Source organism: Stenella coeruleoalba (genome assembly GCF_951394435.1).
Source record: "Stenella coeruleoalba genome assembly, chromosome: 7".
NCBI lineage: Eukaryota > Metazoa > Chordata > Mammalia > Artiodactyla > Delphinidae > Stenella > Stenella coeruleoalba.
Window position 1 is genome coordinate 76620031 of NC_137153.1, and position 21213 is coordinate 76641243.

The 21213-nt window shown below is 35.5% G+C and overlaps 1 protein-coding gene across 1 annotated transcript in view; it reads left to right on the top strand.

Annotated features, from left to right (window-relative positions):
- LOC307188706 (cytochrome P450 1A4-like) overlaps positions 1-21213 on the top strand; it is a gene marked incomplete at its 5' end in the record, with an annotated part of 80400 nt that overhangs the window by 30380 nt on the left and 28807 nt on the right. Inside the window, 4 exon segments of the mRNA XM_079926190.1 lie at positions 1950-2051; positions 3585-3626; positions 12423-12628; positions 19391-19485.

Sequence of the window (21213 nt, forward strand, 5' to 3'; positions counted from 1 at the left end):
ACTAGCTGTGAGGCTGCACAACCGCCCCAAATCTCTATTTTCTCACTTGGAAAAAAAAGCATATGTATTATGCTAATAATACATAACTCAGAGCAATGCTGTGAGAACTGAATGATGTGTATGCACACAAACTCTCTGACAGGGCATCTTCTCATGCGGCAAATGTGCAAAAAAGATTTTCCATTATTATTACCTTTCTGAAGACAGAGTCCATATTTTCATTCATCTCTATCAGCTTAGAGTGCATAGCAGGGGGCTTATACATGGTAGAAACTTAGTAAATGCTTTTTGAATTAACTATCTGGAAAACATGAAATTGTTTGCAAATAGTGATACTGTTCCCATCCTTGAAATTCTAATGTTTTTCTTTAGAAAGCTATTTGAAAACATTTAATCACTTTTTCCTGTCTGAATACATAGCAGAATATCTACTGTGCGTAGTATAGCAGGAAAAAAACACATTATTACCATGGCTATGAGCCAACCACTCTGCTAATCACCTTGTAGATATTATTTTATTTCCTAGACAGAGGGTCAAGAATCTTGATTTTACTCTCAGTTTTATTATTAACTTTCTAAGTAAAATTTGAGCACTAGAGCTTAGTTTCCTTGAGAGAAGGGTGGGCTATACCGTGTCTAAAGTTTCTTTCAGCTCTGTTATCCTCACTAGGATTCTGCCAGCCATATAAATTAGGGTTGAAATAGAATAATTCAGCATTTATACTGGCATTCATTCTGTTTGCCTCTATTCTAAAATGAAAGGAACAAGTGAGATGGAATTATAGATAATTAGAGCCAAGAGATCAGAGGTCATATAGCCAACCCTCTACCCATATTTAATTAAACACACACACACACAGAGAAAGAGAGAGAGAGAAAGAGAGAAAGCGAAGTATTCTGCCCAAGATCATAACAATAGATGAAGCAGTATTAAGAGTTTATTCCAGAAGAGTTGGTGGAAATGGCAGATCAGACTTTTGTGTACTTTAGCCTCTCCATGATAGGAACAAAATAAAATGCAGTGTGGGAGCAAAGGTTTATAAGTTAGCCTAAAATGTAGTTGTGATATTTTTAGATGGCCACTTGTGAAATGTATACCTGAGCAAATCTAAAAACACAGAGACCATCTAATATGTATCTTCAGAAAGATTCTGAGGTATACTACACTGAGGCAATTTATGAAATAAGAAACCCTTTCTTTAAATTTAAATTACATTGTAGACAGTTTGGAAGGAATACTATAAAGTCACCCATATTTACGTGGCTCCAAACAATCATTTACATAGTTTTAAATTTTTTTCCTATGCATATATTGTATATATTGTAATCATAGTGTTCATAAAACAGTTCTGTTATTTGATTGTAATTTTTGCCATAGTGTTACATAGTCTCTTAGGTATCAAATGCTTGCAAAGTATTTTAGCAAATGACCATATCATAATTTATGTTAACATCCCCCTATATTTCTGAGCATTAAATTGTTTGCCTTTCTTTCTTTCTTCTTTTCTCTTCTCCCTCCCTCCCTCCTTCCCTCACTTCCTCCCTCCCCACCTTTCTAGAATTTTAAATAATGCATTGCAATCATGGCTTTCTCTGATTTTTCTATTAAAAAACTATCAGAGTGGTTGTCAAATTGCTGTGTCAATTTGCCAAATTTCCTTCTACCAAAGTGTGTCGCATTTAACAATGCCACCAGTAATATAAAGTCACACAAGTTTTGCTCTTCTCTCAAATGCAATGGGAATGACCATAACCATTTTAGTTTATATACAAGTATTTTCATTACTAATATATTTGGATTTATTTTTATTATGAGAGGTCTGTGAGAGGGCCACATGGCAAGGAACTGCAAGCAGCCTCTAATAGTTGAGCTCGGTTCCTGGCTAACAGCCAGCAAGAAAATGGGGACTTCAGTCCTAACACCACATGGAACTAATTTCTGCCAACAGTCACATGAACTTAGAAGAGGACTCCAAGCTCCAGAAAGAAACACAGCCTGACCAACATCTTAATTACAACTTTGTGGGATCCTGAGCAGATGACCAAGCTAAGTTGTATCTAGACTCATGGCTCACAGAAACTGAGATAGTATATGTTGTTTTAACCAATTGAGTTTGTGGTAACTTGTTTTAAAGCAATAGAAAATTAATATACCTTGTATTTCAATTCAGTTTTAAAATATCAAAGCTGTATGATTTTTATGTAAATCCAGTTAAGTCTGCACATAAGTTTGATGAGAGAATTAAATCTTGACTATTTTTTTTCACCACGGCTGCATTTTTGGAGCTTAAAACAACATTTGGAAGTTAAACACAAGTTAGCAATTCTACTTGTATGTATTTACCCAAGAGAAATAAAAATGTATGTCCATATAAAGATATAGTCATAAATATTCATAACACTTTGTTCATAATAGCTTAAAACTAGAAACAGGCAAAACAGTCTAACAACAGGTAAATAGGGAAACAAATTCTGGCCTATCCATACAGTAGGAGTACTCAGCAACAGTAAGGAATGCACTACTGAAATACAAAAACATGGGTGATTCTCAAAAACATTATGCTGAGTAAAAATGAAAAAGCTGGATATAAAACAGTACCTACTGAACAATTCCACTTATATAAAATTCTAGAATAGGCAAGACTGATGTATGGTAGAAAGATCAAAGGCTGCCGATTTGAGGAAATGGGGATAAGGAACATTTTAGAGTGATGAAATGTTTATATCCTGATCATGGATTGCTTACACAGGTATATACATTTGTTAAAACTCACTAAGTATACACTTATTGAGTTCATTTTAGTGAAGAGTTCATTTCAGTGAAATTATACCACAATAAGGCTGATTAATGAAAATAGCATCTGGTCATAGTAAAACATTCAATACATATTTGTGAATGGATAAAACTTTACTTAAGGGCAATTTTATTCTTTAAATAATTTGCAAATTTAGGAAAAAATTATTTTCCATAATAGCCCATATGGGCCAGTGTGTAAACAGATATAACAGTATGGGTTTTGAAAGTGCACGAATGTCACTAGTTATTAATCTCACCTGTCTGCAATGGTGAGTTATTTGTAATAAATAATTTGAGAAGTTTGTCATTTCAGAGCAATCCAGTGTTACTTTCTTTAGGTCTTGAGGATTCACATGAGTTTTGTTCATCATAAGATTTCTGAAAAGATTTGTCATAAATTGATCAACTACACAGTTTAGAAAGTCATAAAAACATTGAGAATTACAACAATACATTTTGATACTGGAATTAATGCAGCCTGAATAACAGTAGCATATTGTGTTAAGTAAAATGGCTTAAAAAATTGGGGGTCCCATTATTCCTTAGGAAATAATACAATGCTTTCATGTCTTTAGACATATTAAGATAGGGTGATTCTTTTACTAGGCATGAGTTTAAAATGATAGATTTTAAAAAATAAATCACAACATTGAGAAAGTTAATATTCACATAGAAACAAAACAGATATAGTAAGATATTTTGTAGGAAATTTGGCAATGCATATTAAAAGGCAGAGGAATATAACTGAGGTCTCAAACTATTTTTCTTCTCCTTGCTTTGCTTTCAGGTGTTTCATGAGGTGGTATTCTTTATCCAAATCTCCAATAAGGTAGGATTGGTTAAAAGCTATGACTCCACATTGAAAGCAGTGATTTTATTAACTAATGGTTGATATAAAAAATAAAATCCAAGAATATGTCTCATAAATTCATAAGATCTCAAAGTACCTTTCGAGATCCTCTGGTACATCCTTCCAAATGCTTTATGGTACCAGGTGTTCGTCGCCCATATGCAATGATCTGTTTTCTTGTGCTCAAACATCTAAGGATCGGGCTTCCCTGGTGGCGCAGTGGTTGAGAGTCCGCCTGCCGATGCAGGGGACGCGGATTCGTGCCCTGGTCCGGGAAGATCCCGCATGCCGCGGAGCGGCTGGGCCTGTGAGCCATGGCCACTGAGCCTGCGCGTCCGTAGCCTGTGCTCCGCAACGGGAGAGGCCACAACGGTGAGAGGCCCGCGTACCGCAAAAAAAAAAAAAAAAAAAAAAAATCTAAGGATCATTTTTTGTGTACATGAGCAGGTAGTGGATTCTTTGCTATGCAGCTAGGATATCACAGTATATAACATGGACCTGATAAAAATAGATATGATCATTTTTTGACAGAGACTTTAAACTTTCTCTTTAGCACTATTCAACTATTCTCTTCCACCATAACAGACACGTGGACAAAGTTTAAATGGGCAATAGGCTGGGAAGTTATGAGAAGGATTCAAGAATCAGGAGGGTCAATGGATCAGATGTCATTTGAAGTTCATTATGGCTCCAAGATTCTATGATTCTGCGACTTTACTGATGCATTTTTATTCTCTCCCCCAAAATTCAAACAAGTGAGCTGGGACTGTGTGTGTTTAGTGCAACACAATGGTTTTTGCATGTCTATGTGTTATAGGAACACCAAGTCTTTTTTGTAACTCACCCCGTGTAACTTGAGGGAACCGCTGTGTTTTGTTTCAATATAGTTCTGCACTGTTGTAACACAATTTTTATTTCCATGACTTTTTTGAGCAAAATATTATTCACATTTTGTGAATACTCAAAACCTTTTCTCCAATTTTATGTTTTCTTTTTTCAAGGCTGTAAAAGTTTGTATTGTGTACTAAAACTGCCTGCTTTCTCTGTTACGACTTAATGGATAATTTTTGAAATTACATATAGACGTATTATCCTTTAACAAATCATTCAATTGTTTTATATTAAGGTATGCCCTATTGTTGAGATTTTCCATTAAGTGTCATTTTGTCTATGGATGTTCTCTAAGCTTCGACCATTTAAATTATTCAGGCTATATACCTCACCACTCCTGTACTCAGATAATTATTTATAAATACTAACTCTGAGAACAAAGTTGATCATTAACCTGGCATTAAACTGTGCAGCTTTAACCACTGACAAGAAAAAAAGGAAACAAAAGAAAAACAGGCATAAAATTTAAAACAGAATTGTGACATTTAAATGTTTATTAAGACATTCATATTAATAATAGGATACTTTATAAATACTTTATATATAAAGTTGATAGTGACCATCATAACTCCAGCATCAGTTTTTACTAGGCTTTCAAGGTTTAAGATACCAATACATCAACATTTTCTTGCCTTTAGCATTTGAAAGCTAATTAGGTGCTTCAATTAAAGGTCAATGACAAGAAAGAAGAGATATGGGGATATATGTATATGTAAAACTGATTCACTTTGTTATAAAGCAGAAAATAACACACCATTGTAAAGCAATTATACTCCAATAAAGATGCTAAGAGTCCCTCCCATCAGGAAACTTGCACAAGCCTCTTGGATAGCCTCATCCACCAGAGGGCAGACAGCAGAAGCAAGAAGAACTACAATCCTGCAGCCTGTGGAACAAAAACCACATTCATAGAAAGATAGACAAGATGAAAAGGCAGAAGGCTATGTACCAGATGAAGGAACAAGATAAAACCCCAGAAAAACAACTAAATGAAGTGGAGACAGTCAACCTTCCAGAAAAAGAACTCAGAATAATGAGAGTGAAGATGATCCAGGACCTCGGAAAAACAATGGAGGCAAGGATTGAGAATATGCAAGAAATGTTTAGCAAAGACCTAGAAGAATTAAAGAACAAACAAGATTATCAATCACAGTTTCAATTTCATTACCTGTGATTGGTCTGTTCATAATTTCTGTTTCTTCCTGGTTCAGTCTTGGAAGGTTATACCTTTCTAAGAATTTGTCCATTTCTTCCAGGTTGTGAGGGATTTATACCATGCAGCCCACATAGAAATCAAACCTATGGTTAACCCAATGTTCTAATCAACTGCTCTACAGACATAAACTACAGTCTTGATGATGGTAAACAGCACAAGAAAAAGTCTATATTAAAATACCACCATGTTACCTTTTACCACATTACTGAGCATCCTTTCAAATAAATAGAATATATTAGCAAACAGTATTATGTCATCATGTGCTAAAAAGCAGCAATAAAATGTACTTATAAAAAGCAAAGAATCCTGTATGAAATAACATATACTTTAAATTTTGAGATATGTGTTTTGAAAATATTTTTTTTAATGTTCCAGAAATTTGTGGGAAATTGTTTAAAACTGTATAAATTAAGGGGTTTGTTGCTGTTGCAGTTAAGTCTTTTCAAGTAACTGACTGCTTACTTGAGTGGAGAAAAACAGCTCTAAGAATAACTTATAGGGCTTCCCTGGTGGCGCAGTGGTTGAGAGTCCGCCTGCCGATGCAGGGGACGAGGGTTCGTGCCCGGTCCGGGAAGATCCCACATGCCGCGGAGCGGCTGGGCCCGTGAGCCATGGTCGCTGAGCCTGCGCGTCCGGAGCCTGTGCTCCGCAACGGGAGAGGCCACAACAGTGAGAGGCCCGCGTACCACACACACACAAAAAAGAATAACTTATAAAACTCAATACCAGACTTTTAAAGGCTATTTGTTTTTTTGTTTTGTTTTTTTTAATACCAGACTTTTAAAGGCTATTTGTAAATATGTTTCACAGAAAGTTTCTACCTGTACTCTAAACGGGCAAGAAACAGAATGGGTAAGTATAAAAAGAACATTTTATTAACTGAAGTATCTCTAGAGGATAGCCAACATTAACTTAATAAATAAATGTGGAATGAATGGATATGTAATCATGTGTAGTGTTTTATAGCTTAAAAATGTCTTTAAAAATTTTGTATTTTCAATCATAATTCTAAGATACTTTTCCACTATATTCTTTCCCTGGATCTTGACTATCCACAATTATCATGAAAGAAAAATATACACCATATCTACCACTGAGTTATCCATTTGTCTTCTGGAAATAAAGTCATTCTCCCATAAAGAACACGTAATTAATTATTTTAAATAATGGTCTAAATGTTAAGGGTATATCACTATAAATTTTAGTTGTATAAACTCTTAAAAAGTTCTAGTTTTTCAGCAATTAATGTTATAGCCAGTGGGAGTCAGATTTTTACATATCCTCTAAGTCAAAATTTATATTTACAGTTGATATTTTGTTACCATTAAGTTCAAATGATCTCAGCCAACTATCCTCTTGTTTAATTTGCTATGATGGCATGAAATATCAGTGCTTTAAAGAAGTGTGGAATGAGAGTATGAGTTTGAGGTGATAAAAATAAGTTAAATTAAAACTCATGTTTATAATTGCATACTATTTTAGTTTAATTTTTGTCATAAAATTCTCTTCCAAGGCTTGCAAAGTCAAAAGTTAAGTGTTCCTCAACATTTTCTTGGGTTTCTTGAGCTTTGAACCTAGCTTACTAACTCATTAATTTTCAAGTCATCTTGAAATATTTCCTATGGAATCCACGGTGATTTATCAGGTGCTATAAAGTTTAAAAAAGCAGAGAAATATTTAATTTATTTGAAGATGCGTTTGTGGGATACTATATATATTTTTGGAAACACTATTCAGTTATAATGTGATTACTTTATAAAACTTCTACCTCTTTTAAAGTTCTTTTCATGTTCTCTCTTGTATCAGAGATAAGTATGTACAGTTCCAGGATAAACATTCTTAACAGTTAAGGTTATAACTAGGATGTTGCTTACAGATGGGAATATTGTAGACAAGGAAGTAAATCTGAAATGTTTGTGATAGTAAGAATAAAATAAATATTCATTATATTGAAATGAATTTAAAAATTTAAATATAGCAAGGGAACTAATAGCAATTTGTGAGACAACTAATGATTACATTTCACCACTGAAAATGAATAATTACATTAGTAATTGAAGATCAATTTTAACACCAGTCATTGTGGGGGGGAAAAAAGAAAAGAATGCAAATGAACTGTCTTCCCAGTTTTTCTGTAGTCTTAAAGAATAATCTTGATTAAGAAGATTACTGTCTCTGGCTTGGCTGGCTCTATCATTCTGATTTTGTCCAGTGCAACCGGGAATAAACATAATTGTGTGTTTATTTTTATTTCTTTCTTAGACCTAAGGCAGTGTTCTGTTTTTCAACAAAAGTATCTTAGTAAGCTAAAAGGGTTTTTTTTTCTTTTCCTTTTAATCCTAAGAAGGTCTGTTTGAGATATATGCTTCTTACTTATATGTAAATTTTACCAATTTTTTTCTAAATAAAAAAGTGAAAAGAAAACATCTCTCATGTGAACTTAGGTATAGGAAAATTCTTGTTCTACCTGAAAAATAATTTAGATGCTGTGGTTGTGAGCCTAGTGGGAGTCTGCCTTATGTAACTGCTGTGTGTCTGACTCTAAGCTACCAGATGCTGGAAAGAAAGGAAAATGAAAACTATAATCTTAGACAACTAAATCCTTATTTCCAGCCTAGGAAGACATGAGCGTGTAGTGTGTAGTGTGTGTGTGTGTGTGTGTGTGTGTGTCTTAGTTATAACCTGTGATTTGGTAGATAACCAGTGATTTGTTAGAACTCTAAATTAAAAGATACACATCTGGCTGTTTCCTACAAAAGTCAGAAAGAATAAATCTTCACTTTTAAAGATATAGTTTTGAAGATTCTCAACTGTGGTACAGTATGAATTTAGTCACTTAGCTAGATAATGCACTTTACCTAAAAGCCAGAACCTACCTCTCAACATGACGTTGTGATTTTTTAAAAGTCTTTTGAGAGAAAAAAAAAAGTAGACGTCTAAAAGAAAATGGCATATATACATTTGGGTATCCATGAAATAAATGCCTTCAAATGTATTCCTTCTGGATGTCAAGCAACATGATGTTTTCAATTTTTTTATACACTGTCTTGCATTACAAATTTAAATATCGGAAGGATATTTACTTGAAGGTCACCAAATTAATGTTGTTAAAAATTATTTTAGTTATTCTAAAGCCGTGAGAAAGGATTACATTTCCAAGCTTGTTTATACTCTCTTGTTCTGTGTCTACATCCAAATCCCAGGAAATCATCTTCCCTGGGGACACTGTTGCATTTGGATGGCCATGTGCAAGTTTCAGATTTTTCTGGACTTTTTCCCAGCTCCACTCTGATTTCTTGCAATTCATGGGCAGCTGAAGAAAGAGGAAGAATAAGGAAGAAACTTACAAGAAATTATCATTAAAATCACTGCAGATATTTCATTAATGAAAAACTTTAGAAAAATGCACTGATGAGATAGTGTCTGGTAGAGTTTATTATACATTCTAGTGAGGGAGAAAAGAAGCAAAATGCTAAACACATGCATTAACATCATTAAAGACTGTATTAAATACCAATAAAGAAGTAAATAGGGAGCTATGGTAATGAGTTTTGATTACATAAGGCTGGTTAGGGATGATTTCTCAGAGGGGATGGTTTGTGAAGTGTATCTTGAAGAGTGGAAAGAAGTTGACCATGGTGACAAGGAGACGCTTAGAGTTCCTGCTACACTAGGGGCTTCCTCACATTTCTTTTCATGGTTTTCCTTGAGCGTGGAATGTGTGCTCCACTACTACCCTGTATGCTTTAGTACTCAGTGCAGGCATTTATCTGCTTGGAAGTTATTCCTGAATCTGTCTTTGTTTTTCTTCTCCAGGATGTGTTAGATACACTTTCTTAGTGCTCCCTTAAATAATCCACAAATATCTCTCTTAACATACTTCCCTTACTGCACTGAAACTGTATGTCTTTATGCCTTCACCCTGTCTCGTTCCTCTTTACAATCCTAGAATCTAGCACTTTGCTTCATAAATTGTGATTGAAAAACTGATGGGTTATTATTCACAAAAACTGCAAATGAAACTTTGAGCCATGACAGAGCAAGGATACAATAAAAGCTTCGAACTGAAACTCCATCAGGCCCAAACTATGAATGGTAAAGTACACTTGTTCAACCTACCTTTTCTCTCTCCTATTTTTCCATTTTCTTTGCTTGCTGAAGGAAATGTTCTTTCTTTCCATAAATTTGTCATTTTTCTTCATCAGAGCCTATATACGTTGGAAGAAGCTAAAAGGAGAAGGGCAGAACAATGGATTTTCCATTATTTAAACATTGTTATCTTTATATATGATTGTTTTTGAGACAAAAAAAAGATACTTCAAAATCAGTTATAGTCTCAAAAATTTTTAAGTGAATTTCTAGAGAATATTATTAAAATTATGTCTGAATGCTAGAATATAAATTGAGTGAATTAACAGAGAGATGATCCATTCAGCTGTAGTATTTGGTCAGTTAGTAGGTGACCAAAGTAAGCTATTAAATCACCCCATAATCTGGAGGTGAGGTTGAAAGTTTTAATTCAAGTTTCACTATATGTGTTTATCAACTGACTTTTTATTATGAAACTAAATACTTCTCACCTACTGTCTCTGTGGTAGGCAGAATAGTGGCATCTGAAAGATGTCCTCCCATTGGATGTCCTAATCCCCCAGACCTGTGAATATGTTAGGTTTCAAGGCAAAGGAGAACTAAAGTTGCAGATAAAATTAAGGTTGCTGATCAGTTGCTTAAATTAAAGAGATTTTCCTGGACTATCTGTGTGGGTCTAATGCCATCACAAGAGTTTGTTTTTTTAAGATTTTTTAAAATAAATTTTTCTTTATCATTGTGTTCTGAATTCAAAACATTTAAAAATTTTTATTTATTTTTAATTTTATTTATTTTTGACCACGTTGGGTCTTCGTTGCTGAGTGGGCTTTCTCTAGTAGTGACGAGCAGGGGCTACTCTTCCTTGTGGTGTGCGGGCTTCTCATTGCGGTGGCTTCTCTTGTTGCAGAGCACGGGCTGTAGGAATGTGGGCTTCAGTAGTTGTGGCACATGGGCTCTAGAGCACAGGCTCAGTAGTTGTGGCTCACGGGCTTAGTTGCTCCGCGGCATGTGGGATCTTCCCAGACCAGGGATCAAACCCATGGTTTGATCTTCCCAGACCAGGGATCAAACCCCGTGCCAATGCAGGGGGATTCTTAACCACTGTGCCACCAGGGAAGTCCCACAAATAAAGATTTAAAACATTATTATTATTTTTTTTTTGCGGTACGTGGGCCTCTCACTGTTGTGGCCTCTCCCGTTGCGGAGCACAGGCTCCGGACGCGCAGGCTCAGCGGCCATGGCTCACGGGCCCAGCCGCTCCGCGGCATGTGGGATCCTCCCAGACCGGGGCACGAACCCGTGTCCCCTGCATCAGCAGGCGGACTCTCAACCACTGCGCCACCAGCGAAGCCCTTATTAGGTTTTAAATGGTCAATATTTAGCATCACATTTCTGGAGAGAAAATGAATCCCTGTCATATACTAAATTTAAAATAAAAGGCTTACACTTGGTGACAAAAGAAAAAAAAGTTGGCGGAAGAAGCACAAACCAAGCAATACGGGCAGCTTTAGAAGCTGGAAAAAGCAGGAAATGAATTTTCCCCTAGAGCTTACCCACCTCTATTTTAGCCCAGTGAGAGCTGTTTGGGACCTGTGACCAGCAGAATAAGGTAATAAATTTGTGTATTTTTAAGCCACTAAATTTGTGGTTATTTGTTAAAACTACAATAGCAAATGAATACAGTCTTCACTCCCCAAAACTGAAGTTTCAAAAGCAACTCAAGAGAAAAATAACTTTGCTTTTTAGTCAAGTACACTGTTAATTTTGTAATTGTATGAGAAACATTTTAAATTAAGATTACAGTTAAGGAGAAAAACTTCTTGTACTGACTCAGGTGAGAAAACCAAGAACTAGTCAGCCGATTCCCCGAGGTCCAACCTTCTAATTTTCCCCTCGTGTTTCTCATGGTGTGTCCTAAGTCTCAGAGTGTGAAGAAGTTTCCAAAGTGAGTTGGGGCTGTGAAAGCTCTGTTTCCTCTTCCAAGGGACCAAATATCAACGTTGACACTTGAAAGGATACAGAATTCTACAAATTATCTACAACTCCATTTCAGACTTTTAAAAATGTAAACACATGATTAAATACATGATTGCAGTAGTTTTCTGCAAACAAAAAAAAAAGTGGAGTAACTGCAGGCCAATCATTATTCTTTAGCGCAATTTATCCATTGCATTTTACCTTACTTAAAGAAGATGGCTGCAACTAGTTTTGAACCATTTCCGTTCTACCAACCAAGAATACAAACAGCAGAAGGAAGAAGAGAAGAAATGTGTGGATAATAGCAGGAAAGATGTTTAATATTAAAAAGGAGCTGTTTGCTCTCCAGTACTAGCTAGAATTATCTCTATAGGTCTATTTAGTATTTTATATAGAATTACATTTCTAGGGAACAGTTTACATTCCGACATTACCTTCACTGGACCTTACCAGTGTTTGTTCTTCTGTACTACTTGGTCATGACCTGATTCAAATATTTCTTTGGTATCTTTATTTTCCTCTCATGGTCATTCTATAGAGACATGAGAAAGAATCCGTAAAAGTGCATTAACTAAATGTAATCTCTTCTCCTTACTACTCAGGCACATTCTACAGGATAAAACCTCAACAAACCCCTTACTGTAGAGAGAGACAGTAATGGTCAAGGCCACCCACCTCGCACTGTGCTGGTATTAGGAACAAGAAGAGTAGCTGGGAACTCTGGATCACATGCTTCCCCTGCACTTGGGCATGGTTAGCAAGTCACTTTTCAGCCCAGTGATAATCAACACCAGCCTGGAGCTAAAAGGTAACGCAACTGTCTTCTGTGGCCAAGTCTTGATTTAATAAACGTATCAGTCCTGAAAGGTTACCTTTTGGCTTCAACAAGCTAATCTGAGTAGCTTAAAAACAGAGCTTTAACAGAAGGTAACCTTAAACGTGAACCCCACTCAGGTCTGTACACAGGCATTTTTGTTTTGATGATCTTTCCTGCTCTTTCAAAGCTTATGGGGATTTTGCAAATCATGCTTTATTTAGCGTTTCTGTAACTCCCTGTAAATGAGAAGAATGATAAATTTAGTGATAGAGATGGCTTATATTTTGGGACACTGGAAAAAGATCGAGGTCTTAAAGAAATAGTAGTAAGTTCTTTTATGCACGCACATCTCCCACTGAGTTCCATATCGTAAGCACCACTGATTTCACATTTTTTATTTCACAATATCTGATTTTCACAAGGTGTCCATCTATTAGCATTTTGGGGCCCATTTAAAAACATCAGCAACAAACTAGAAATAGAGCCAGAAGTTTATTAAAGAACAGGTCGACTATAGTGTCTAGGCCATCATAAGACAATCAAAACTCACATTTCCAAACTTCATTAAGGGAATGATGAATACTCACTGTTACTTATATGAAACATTTTATACACTGAAGACAGAGACTGAGTGTGAATTACTGAGGACATTCATTTCTCCCCACTAGAATGTAATCTCCATGAAGGAAGAGATTTTGTTTGGTTGGCTCATTGCTGCATACCCAGCACTTAGCATACTGCCTGGCCCAGAGTCGACGTCTAATGAACATTGATTGAATAGTTCAATAAATTAAAAAGAGTCTGACACAGTTAGAAACTAATAAAAGAACATGAAAAAAATAGTTAAACTTAATGCAGGCATCATTGATTCCTGAGTACCTCATAACTGGATGAAATTAAAATACTGTCTGATGTACTGATCTGCTGATGTACATGCCTTTGCTGCTGTGGATCAAAATCAAGAGAACTGTGGAGATAAACTTTATTGTATAAGCAGAAAATTAATTTCATACTAGAAATGGATGGATGATGCAAGTTGAAATGGACTGTCCATTGATGTTCCTAATGTGGTAGCAGAAAAAAAAAATGGTGTCTTAAGTGCTTAGTGTTTGATGTCATTAATAGTTTTGTAAAACTCTACAGTGTAGAAAGGTTTTGATACTAAACTGTGCATTGTACATAGCTCTAATGCATTTTATTGCCCACCAGTACTTCTGTAATGGTAGATGGTTTGTGCATTCAGACTCTGAGCCATTAAACATAAATGACTTATAAATAAATAATGTCTTGGTGCCTGGGATGCAGGTTTACATAGCTGTTATTAAATGCCTACATTAGTCCACCTGGATTGCACTCCTGCTATGCACAAAAAGAAGACGCCGTTCAATTCTGTCAACTGGTTCTCCATATGCTCAGCGTTTGTCAAGCCTATGCATATGGGACAGGAGTGAAAACGTGAATTTTGTGTGTGTGCGTGCATGCAGATAGCGTTTTTGTGTGTGTGCTTGCATGCATATGTGTGTGTGTATTTGTCTAGATGTCTTCCCACCTATAGACCCATAAATTAAGTTCTTAGTAGCTTTTAGCATATGCACATATGACCAGATGTGCATAGTTTCCTCTTCACTGTTGGTCAGTAGGGGGAGCTGTCACCTGCCTCTGCAGCATGAGGGTGCAAAGGCAAATTCATTTTCTGTGAGGACCTGTACATCAGTGGTATCTTTTCTCAAAATAAAAACTATAGATTTTGATTGCTAAAGATGTCAGTACATCAATCAGATAAATTAATACCTAAGAAAGAGTACCATAAGACATGTGATAGTGCATATTATTATAATTTTTTAACAGAAAATGGGTTATAATGCAAGAAAATAAATTAGGTCAATGGTAGATTATTAGCACTTACGTACCATAGCATAGCTATGATAGAAAATGTGTACATCCTTCATCTTCTCTTCTTTTCTCCTAAGCCCCATTTGTTTGATTATTTGTCTTTATGTTGCATTTGGTGCACATCCTTTGTCATCTGCAAAAATTGAGAGAAAAATGGAAAAATTAAAAAGTAGGAGAAGAAAGGCCTATATGACATATAAACCAACTTTTAAAAATTTAACATGATGTTTTCAGGATTCATCTAAAAATTTTTATCATCTACTACATACAGGCCCTATATTAAACACTTAGACATATTCTTATTTAATTCTCAAAAATTATCTTCACAGTTGGTTTTATTAATCAAATTTTACTGGTGTAGGAATCATTACCTGGGGAAGATGGGAGACTTCTTCAGGCTCACACTACTAAAAGGTGGTTAATTTGACATTTGAACCCAAGTTTTTGACTCTAATTCCCGTGTAATTTTCTCTTCTCCTAAACTACTCCTCCAATCAGCTGTTTGCCCAGTGGCTGGTATCCGCCAAGTACGTGGGATTATTCTCTTCTCAGAGATAAGTTTCCTTTTCCTCATTCTCATGGTCTGCACTTGAGAACAAAATCTTGCCTAATTTCACCATATGCTAAAGGCGCTGATGTCATTCAAAGAATCTGTTATTTTTATGTTAAGAAGAGCCTGCCATTCTTCTCTGACCTGGTTGGGCCTGGCCTACAGCAGAATGTTCTGGGAGCCTTAGGTAGTGGTCTTGTCACCTGTCTAGAATATCAGGAAACGCACAGAGATTAAGAGGTTGAATCATTAAGAAGCTGACTGGGGAATAAACAGAATCTGTCCACATATCCCCGCTGTGGCTTTGATATCGATTCTGCATTTACTACGATGTCTGACACAATTATAGTGCCTTATAATTGCATTTTGAGGTATAAAGAAAGATGCCTTAAACCTAAACCTTTTATTAATCAAGATAACCAGCAGTATACGTTGTTTAAAAGCTAAGTTGGGTCTTATTTGCTAACACTCTGCTATCAAAAAGGAAGGTGAGTTATTGAATAATTTCATTTAATTCTTTAAAATTGCATGCAAAATACATTTTAATAAGAAACATGTAACAGAAGCATAAGCTCTGTTTAAATGGAGTCATTATTCATAAGTTTTTTGTATGTGTATTGATATAATTATTTGCTAAAAACTCATTCTATGATAATGAACTTATCTTAAAGATATTATTAATATTATTGGCAACTCCTACACTTTGATTTTGTTTATTATAGGTGGGATCTTGTCCTAATTTTACCATGTAACCTCCAAATCAATACTAAGATTTTTGTTCAACAACTTTTGCTTAACCTGAGCCATATCATGTCAAACAGGGACTTCCCTGGCAGTCCAGTGGTTAAGACCCTGCACTTCCACTGCAGGGTATACGGGTTTGACCCTGGTTGGGGAACTAAGATCCCTCAAGCCTCGCAGGGCAGCAAAAAATAGTTAAATACTATTATAGTAATTTTATTATTTGTTTAAAACTGCAAAACACCTAACCTTTAATCACAAAGACCACCACCACCACCAATCCCCATGCTTGGATTGTCGGCCTCGCCTTTGACGTAGTAGGCAGAAATATGAGACTGGGAATTGAAAGAATAAAGATCTGATCTAACAGATTGTGTCAGTAATGCTTGAGACCTCAGGTGAGGTTTGAATATAGATTAGATAATCCTTAAAATCCTACAGAGGCAGTGTAGTGCACTGTTGAAGAGCACAGAGCTGAGATATCTGGCTTGAGTTCAAATCCCAGTTCCAACATTTACTAGCTGTGTGACCTTGGGCAGGTTGCTTAAAGCCTCTGGTTCCTCACCTATCAAATGGGAATAAAAACAACACCTACTTTATAAGGTTGACAAGTATAAGTGAGTTCATATGAGAAGGGCACCTAGAACTTGGCCTGGTACAAAAGATATATACCTGTACTTGCCATTGTTACCTAATTTGACTTAAATATTTAGAACTTTGTAAAATTCTGAGAAGCTCAAATATTCACTCAACATTTACACTTTGAGTCATGCCAGCTGCTACACTAGATTTGAGGGCTATATCCATGAACCAGACAAAGATTCCTGCCTTGAGTTTTTACTCATACCAATGTGCTATAATTATAGCCTCCCCAAAATTCCTGTTTATAAAAAAAGTTATTAGCTAGTTCAAGGTTTTGCTTTTTAGTCTTAGTTACTAATGTGTCTAGTTGTAGAAATTTGTTATGTCTCTAAACCCGATGATCTTTGCCTCACTTCATACCATTTTTAAGTCAAGTACAGTGTCTAACATATACCAAAGGTTTACTTGATATAATATTTCATATGTTATAAAAAATTATGTCTCATAACCTGCACTAAATATTTGCATAGATTACAAGGTGCATCCCAATTTCAAAAAAGTTAAAATGTGAAAGAGAAAAAGCTACCTTAGCACTGAGAAAATATTTTATTTCTATTTTTAGTATTAATGATTACATCATCAACTTCGTTTAATATATTCTCTCACAATGTAATACAAAGCAAAGAATTCATTGTTATCTACAATCAGAGATCTTCAATATGATAATTTATAAGATATGTCATAATATTTTTATTAGTCTCATAATATATAAGAAATGAAAATATTTAAACTAACTTGGAAATTTTAAATATAATTTATAATTCAACATCAAAAAAACAAACAACCTGATTAAAAAACAGGCAGAAGAACTGAATAGACATTTTTCCAAACAGGAAGTGCAGATGGCCAACAGGCACATGAAAAGATACTCAACATCGCTAATCATCAGGGAAATGCAAATCACAACCACAATGAGATGTCACCTCACATCTGTCAGAATGGCTATTGTCAAAAAGAACATAAATAGCAAATACTGGGGCGGATGTGGAGAAAAGGGCACCGTCATACACTGTTGGTGGGAATGTAAATCGGTGCAGCCACTGTGAAAAACAGTATGGAGGTTTCTCAAAAAACTAAAAATGGAACTACCATATAACCCAACAATCCTACTCCTGGGTATATAGCTGAAAAAGAACAAAAGCACTAATTCAAAAAGATATATGCACCCCAATGTTCATAGCAGCATTGTTTACAATTGCCAAGGCATGGAAGCAACCTAAGTGTCCATCAACAGATGAATGGATAAAAAAGCTGTGGTACATGCACACACACAGACATACACACACACACACACACACACACACACACACACACACACAATGGAATACTACTCAGCCATAAAAAAGAAGAAAATTTTGCCATTTGCAGCAACATGGATGGACTTGGAGGACATTATGCTGAGTGAAATAAGTCAGAGAAAGATAAATACTCTATGATATTGCTTATATGTAGAATCTAAAAAAATACAACAAACTAGTGAATTTAACAAAAAAGAAGCAAACTCACAGATACAGAGACAAACTAGTGGTTATCAGTGGGGAGGGAGGAGGGGCAATATAGGGGTGGGGGAGTGGGAAGTACAAACTACTGGGTGTAAGATAGGCTCCAGGTTGTATTGTACAACACAGAGAATGTAGCCAATATTTGGTAATAACTGTAAATGGAAAGTAACTTTTAAAAATTGTATAAAATTTTAATAAATAAATAAAAATAAATCAGTCCATCTAAGAAAAAGAAGACAATTAGCCTTTATATCTATTTTTGATCCATTGTCCACATATAAAACAGTGAAAGCCCTGTGTGATATCTTAAAATGCCTTGTATATACTTCACCCTCATAAATGTTTTTCTTTTATTTATACATCTCTAAATCTCTATCCACAGAAGTAGAGTTATTGTTTATTGCTGTGGATCACCTATCTTTTTTACAATGAGCTTTTAAAATTCATCATCCTACTATAAGCATTTTTACTTACTGATACACGCTTCATTAATTTTAATGACTTCAAAATTTTTTCTATTATGAATAATGCTGAAATATGCCTGCATATATATACATATAAATGCAGGTATATATGCATATTTGTTCTTTTTTTAAGTATTTTCTTTGGATACATTCTAAAGTTTGAGAGACAAAAAAAAAATAGGTGTTAAATAATTATACTTTGAAGTATTGAAAACCTGAGTTTCATTCCTAGTTCTACAACATTCAATGAGTTTGACCTGAGGCAAACTATCACTCCTTTCAGAGTAAAAGAAATGCCTATGTCTTAAAGTTGGTGTGGGGATTAAATGGGCTAATGTAAAATTGAAATTTATATGAGGAAACTTTGGATAGTGATGGATATGTTTATGGCATAGATTGTGGTGATGTTTTCACAAGTGAAAACTTATTCCCAAACTCATCAAGTTGTATGCATTAAATATCTACAGCTTTTTGTATGACGATCATACCTAAATAAAGTGGTTTTAAAAAATAAATAAAATTCATGTCATTAGATATTTATTAAGCCATTTAATAAAAAGTAGCTATTATTATTACCTTCATCCTCATCATTATCAATAATAAATAAAAGAATATATACATTTTTGGAAAACATTATATTCTGTTGGCTTAATATATTAGAACACCTCTTTGTATATGATTTATTCCTATTCTTACCATTTTTGGATTATAGCAATTCTTGTCATCTTTCAATTTTATCAGTATAGCACCAAAAACTTTTTTTTACCCTCTGTAATGATAAGGAAATGGAAACACATTCTTTATGGTGCTAGAATTAGTAGGAAGAATAGGCTATGTGTATGTTATTCTTCTTGGTTTGGGGTGTGTTTTATCAAACCTGTTCTACAAGGTAATATAAATATTTGCATATTGTATAACAAAATACCTTTTTCCACAGTTGTATTCTTTTCTTTCCTTACAGTGCGCCACCTGAAAAAACAGCTTTTTGTTGATGCCAAATCTATCCATCCAGGGCACTCCCAGCTCTTCAACTTCAAAAGAGACAAGTAAACTCAGGTGAAAAACGTTCATGGGAAGGTATCTGGAAGTGATCAAAGTCTACTCTCAGACCAACCCTAAATGAGAGATCAGTAATAAATCCCACACAGTAAGGAAAATAAAAACACTTCTAATGAATACTTCCTCATTATGGCCCAGGGTTGTAATGTCTCAGAGAAAAGATGCTCATATTCATTGAACAGGGGCTGACTAGAGCCACTCCAGCCACCAAAACAGCACATAAAGGTGGTGCTGCACAAAATGAGGGATGCTGGAAGCTATACTCTATTGCATTATTTCAAACATGCTTGAAGGCACATTTAAGTAGGTGGCATAAGTTATGTTGACTTTATTCTGATGGAAATCTGTCAAGTTTTCAAATCTCCATCCAGGTGGAAATGTAAAAGTTTTGAGTCATGACCCACATTAAACTCTAGCTTTCCCTACAAAACTTCCTTTTCGGGGCTTCCCTGGTGGTGCAGTGGTTGAGAGTCCGCCTGCCGATGCAGGGGACACGGGTTCGTGCCCCGGTCCGCGAAAATCCCACATTCCGCGGAGTGGCTGGGCCCGGGAGCCATGGCCGCTGAGCCTGCGCGTCCGGAGCCTGTGCTCCGCAACGGGAGAGGCCACAACAGTGAGAGGCCCGCGTACCGCAAAAAAAAAAGCCAAACAAACAAACAGAAAACCTTCCTTTTCTTTACGTTGTTAGAGATTTTAAGATTATAAAATATACCAGCTACTTCATACAGCCAATAGAGTCCTTGATGATACAACTTTCCCCTCTGTTACTATCCAAAAGGCAGCTCATTTTTAGAATTAAAGAACCTGAGATTTTTAGTGGTACAAATATATGCCAAATTGCTTATATCGATACTGCTTTGTGAAACGATTTTTACTTCAGGAAGACGGTGGATAGAAGGAGTAAGTTATGCCTCAGAGCCCAGATACATCCTTATTTCCTGACTCTGGTTTCAATCTGGTATTAACCAGACTAATTGGAAATATCTGAATAGTGAGGATAGTCACAGGAGAATCATTAAAAAACAAAAATATTGCTCTCTGTGGGACACCCCTAGAAATCAAACTTGAAGTAGGTAACACTGAACTACACAAAAGCCTTTCTGCTGTCTTCCCCAAGCCTCCTTTTTGGGGCCACTCTACTTCCTATGTCATCCTCTTTCTTTGCCATAAGCTAGAAGGATCAAACCAGTTTTTCTCTCATCTCAAGGACCTGCCACTGTTAAGTGGCAGACACATTTCAATCTTGAAAAGTAAAGAAAGTAACAGAGGTGTTAGGTCTGCCATCATAGAGCTGCTGAACAAATGCCAACAGAGGCTTATTTTCAGATTTCTTGTGATGTAAGAAAAGCATCCCACCATTGTTAAGCTCCTGTTAGACATGCTTTCTGATACTTCTAAGTGGAAGCATTCCTCGCTGAAATATATGTTCTGATCCCAGTCTGTTATTTTGAGAATTTTCTTTAAGTGATTGACCACATTGATCAATCATTATTTGTTGTTTTCTTATTGGCTTTGTATAGCAAAATGATGTCTGGTTAACTTTTTTTTTCTAGATAATTAAAATACCTTGTTAAAAGTCAGAACAACCTATGAAGCTGGTCACTCTTTGGCCCATTTCAGCATTTTATTGAGAAAAATCATCTCTAATTGGGAAAGAGATTCTTTAATTTTTACTGAATCCTCTGGAAAAGAAGATTTCCATTCATAACACAAAACCCAACATAA